At 34.7% G+C, this 5,000-nt stretch overlaps 1 long non-coding RNA gene across 3 annotated transcripts in view; it reads left to right on the top strand.

Moving 5' to 3' along the window:
• LOC125032618 overlaps window positions 1-1,419 on the top strand; it is a 2,504-nt gene extending 1,085 nt beyond the window's left edge. For 2 of the 3 annotated variants that reach the window (XR_007115552.1, XR_007115553.1), the window contains exon 3: window positions 356-1,419. This is a non-coding gene — a long non-coding RNA (uncharacterized LOC125032618). The remainder of the gene's footprint in view (window positions 1-355) is intronic. The other variant, XR_007115554.1, reaches the window with a different exon arrangement.
• The last annotated feature ends 3,581 nt before the right edge of the window (window positions 1,420-5,000 follow it).

The raw sequence follows: 5,000 nt of genomic DNA on the forward strand, positions 1-5,000 counted from the left end.
CTGCCAGTTCAAGTAAATGTGAACACTTAGCAGCAAAATGGACTAGGTTAAAGGTAGAGCAACAGTTTCAAGGTTAAAGGTAGAGCAACAGTTTCAAGAGGAAGTAAGACTGCAAGAAAATGAACTCAAAAGAAGGCTTTTAGAAAAAAGACAATGATTGCCACACAAGCAGAAATGAAAGACATTTGTGAGCTTGGTGATCAAAAGTTTTAAACAGAAATGAAAGTAGATGTTATAAATGAAAACTTTAAAAGTAAACATGTAAATCCACACATTGTCAGCATTGATTTGTCCTCCATAGGCTTGAATGATATATATGCAAGAAGTTTCTAATTTGGAACAAACCATTTTACAGGCTAATCTGAAGTTAAAGAGTTCATCAACCGCAGAGATGCAACGACAACCAGCTTTTTGGCAAGCTCCAGTGCAGGTACAATCAACCCGACAGACACCAGGATCCAGCAGGTGGGCAAGCTATGTTAAGTCACTCAGATAAGACCTTACTATAGACTTTGGTAAATTCAATGAAAGACGAAAGAGATTTGCTGCATCCAGAGCCTGAGGTATTCAAAGGGGCTTTATTAGTTTTACATGGATTCATATCTCAGAAATTTTCATCGAATCAAAGAGTTTCATATCCTGCAGAAGAGTTGTTCTATCTAGGAAAATACATTGATGGGAAGGCTAAGACTGCAGTTAAAGGTCATTTATGAGTCCATGCAGAAGCAGCATATCAAAGAGCTAAGAGTATCTTGATAGAAATGGTAATGAATTTATAGCAGCCATTGTTTTCAGGAAGAAATTAAGAGTGGCCAGAGATTGCTATTAATGATGGTCTAACTTTACAGGAATGATCAGACTTCCTAAAATTTGTGATGCTATAAAGACTACAACAATATACTTACATATTTTAAATGACCCACAGGAGGACAGCCTTGTCCTGCAAAAGTTACCTCCAGTTTTGATGGATAGATGAAACAATATAGTACATGAAAGGTGGTCAGAAGAAGCAGGATATCCACAATTTAGTCTCTTTTGTCAGTTTATAGAAAAGGAGGTAAAGGAAGGTTGTAATCCAATATTTTTTTACACTGCAGTAATGTTAGAGTCATAGTAAAGGCCCAACTGTATCTAAAGGAAACAGGGATGGTAAGATAGAAGCTAATAAAACTTTTTTGGTTTGTGGTTAATGCAACTGATGCCAAGGAGAATGAACTACAAGAAGAGAAGTCTCATAATGATGATAGGAAACAGAGTACCAGAAAATTACATTGTATTTACTGTAAGGAATAAAATGAATTGGATAATTGTAAAAGAAAAAATAGGAACTGGAAAACAATTAAAAAATGGACTATGTGTGAAAAAAATACTTCTGTAGTTGCTTGAAGTGAGGACATGTAATGAAATATTGTAGAAAAAGGAAAAGTTGTGCCATTTGTGACAGATGCCTTCATGATGTTATATTAGAGAAAGTAAAGGAGGAGAGACGGGATGTTAAATCTGAGGAGTCTAAGAAAGATGCAAATGAAGATAAATATTTATCAGTCAGGATTAGCATCACTAAGTCTATGATAGGTGATACACACAGCAAGATAGTGCCAGTGTGGTTACAAAAGAATATCGATAAAGCAAAGAAAGTCTTGGTATATGATTTAATGGATGATCAGTCTGGTGCTTGTTTTGTAAATAGTACTCTAGAAATATATCAAGTAACAGTACTACACATTAATTTGCAAATAAGTACTGTAATGGCTGAAAGTAATGTACTTTGCACTAAAACAAATGGACTTGTGGTTCAGGGAATCTATTACCAAAAGGAAATAACATTACCTCCTGTATATTCTAGAGAAAGTATACCAGCCAGATGAGGTCAAATTCCATGACCAGAAACTGCCCAGAACTGGCCACATTTGCAGAAAATTGCTGACAAATTAATGCCATATGACTCTGATTGAAGTTGGTGTTATAGGACTCAATTGTACCAAGGCACTAAATCTTATAGAAATTATCTCAGGAAATGATGAGCCTTTTACAATAAGGACTGACTTGGGATGGGGTATCATTGGAAAGCTTGAAGGTGATATTACGGCAGATGAATATGTATATGTACATTGTTAATAATGAGAAGGCAGTTAATTTCCACATAATTCTAAATAAAGTACAGAAAGATGTTAACTCTTAGCAAGTAGAAATTTTTTTTGAGCAAGATTTGGATGGTAGACAAACTGAAGATGATACTATGTCTTATGAAAGCAAATTATTTATGGCAAAATTGGAAAGAGAAGAATATAAGCAAGAAAAAGACCATTATGAAATGCCACTTCCTTTAAAAAATGAAAATGTTGGGTTTGAGAACAACAAAGACTTAGCCGTTTTCAGACAGAATAAATTGAAGAGAAAGCTCAAAATTGACAAGAATTATCAAGATTTCATGAAGTTTGTGCAAGATGTGATAACACAAGGTTGTGCAGAGAATGTTCCAAAGAAATAATTTGCATGGCAAGATGGACTTGTTTGGTACATTCCACATCATGGAGTTTATCATCCAAAGAAACCTGCAAAAATCACAGCAGTATTTTTGTGGTGCAGACTACAAAAAACATTTGCTAAATAGTCACCTATTACAAGGACCAGACTTGCTAATAGCCACACAGGAGTACTGTTATGATTTTGCCAAGAAGAGGTAGCAGTTATATGTGATATTTCAGCAATGTATTATGTAACTCCTGAGTTTAGGGATCTGCTGTGATTCTCATCGTGGAAAAATGGAGATTTGGAAAAAGAAGTGATTCATTATAGAATGACTGTGCATCTGTTTGGTGCAACTTTGTCTGCAGTTGTTGCTAACTTCACTTTAGAGAAAAAGATAATGATAATTTGGTTCTGAAGCAGCTAATCTCTCAAACAAGATGTTTATGTTGATGATTTAAAATCAGTTTCTACGGTTCCAGAAACCATCCAACTTATTGATAAAAGTAAAGAAGTGTGCATAAAAGGTTGATTAAAGTTTAACAAGTTTTGCATCAATCATTCCAAATGATATGGCAAGCAGTATCAAAACATTAAATCACACTAAGAATTAACTGCCTATTGAAAGAATTCTAGAAGAAGAATGGTGCATAGACTGTGATGATTTCAAATTTAAGATTGATTTAAGCAGAAACCCGGAACAAAAAGAGCTTAATTATCTACTAGTTCCATTTAAGTTAGGCCTGGTATCTCTATTTATCTTAAGCAGTAAAAGAATACTCCAAGATTAATGTAAAGATGGAGTAGACAAGTAAATAATGCAGTATCAGAAAATATAACGGTAGGAGCAGTGTAAAATGGAATTACTATTACTGCAAAGTGTAGATATACTGAGATGTTATAAGCCTGAATTATTTGGTGAGGTAAAGCAGGTTGAATTTCACCATTTCTCTCAGGTGGTTGTAACCAATATTCTTATATAAAGGTGATAAATGAGGAAGGGTGGGATTCATTGTGCACTAACTATTCCAAGATTAGAGCTTGCAGCTGCTGTTATATCAGTTTGAATTCACAATACTCTGAAAGCAGCTAAATTATGAATGTGAATGAAGTGCTTTGGACTGACAGCAATGTATTGCCTGGATATATCCACAATGAAGCTAAGAGGTTTCATGTGTTTGTAGATAATAGAGCACAACAAATCAGGGTCCAAACATCATTGTCACAGTGGAGGTATGTTGGAACAGACAACAATCCAGCTGACTATACATCACAATGTATGTCTGTCAAGTCTGTGACTGAGAATTCCATATGGTGGAAAGGTCCACAGTTTCTGTGGCAGAATGTTGATCATACACAAAATAGAGTTGAAGACTACAGTGTAGATGAAGAGGAACCAGAAGCGAAGAAGCTGTAGCAGTATGCCTAAGACTTCAGAAGAAATTCAGGGGCAATGGACAATCAAATGATTATGAAGCTAAAGGGAGAAGTAGAAAATCTGTATATATTCCAATGGATGCTGCAGAAATAAATGAAGCTGAACTTGAAATAATCAAATGGCTACAAGCCAAATTGTTTTCTGAAGAGTGAAAAGCATTAGTGAACAAGCAATGTAAACAGTGATCTTGATAATACAAGAAAAACTTAAAGAAAGAGAATTAGTTGTACAAGCTTGATTCATTTATAGATGACAATGGGATTATAAGAGTAGGTGGGTGGTTTAGAAGAGCAAATACAGATTAGCATATGAAACACCCAGTCATTTTACCAAAGAAATCTCATGACACTGACTTAATCATTTGCCACTATCATAAGATGGTATTACATCAGAGTAGGGACATAACATTGAATGATTGCAATTGGCTTTGAATTTAAGCTTAATGGACCTTCTGCTGAGTTTGGGAATGTCAGAGCCATGCTGTCAGGAATATACTCATTGCTATTAAATCATCATGGTTCTCAGTTAATGAATCTGTAAGGACTTTTATGGTTGAGACAGTGTAATGTAAATAGTCGTCCTCGTGACATATGACACATTCAAACTCTCCTGGACATCTGGATCCATGAACGTGAAACATGAGTTGTACATTAAAATTCAGAATTCTGATGCCTCTTCCAAGAAGTTATGAAAGTCTTGATATGTACTTAAGGAAATGATGGAGAAGGGTTCAATATTTGGCAAATGTTTTTGTCTAAATGGAATAGAGAGTACTTAATACATTGCAAGTAAGACAAATGGATAAAACCATGCAAAAATATGCTAGATAATGATATAGTGATTGTGAGAGATAATAATTTGCCTAGAAATGATTGGAAATTAGGAAAAATTGTAAAAGTATATTGATGAAGATGATAATTTTAGAAAAGTTAATGTTAATGTCAGACATGAGTTCAAATAATAAAGGAAAACGTACACATGCAATGTCTTATGTAGAAAGGCAAATTAATAAATGGAATATGTTAGTAGAAGCAAGCATCCCTACAAAAGAGAGGGTGAAGGTGCTGTGAGGTGCTCAGGTAATTATTGTAAT

The sequence above is a fragment of the Penaeus chinensis genome, chromosome 14, assembly GCF_019202785.1.
Source record: "Penaeus chinensis breed Huanghai No. 1 chromosome 14, ASM1920278v2, whole genome shotgun sequence".
Lineage (NCBI taxonomy): Eukaryota > Metazoa > Arthropoda > Malacostraca > Decapoda > Penaeidae > Penaeus > Penaeus chinensis.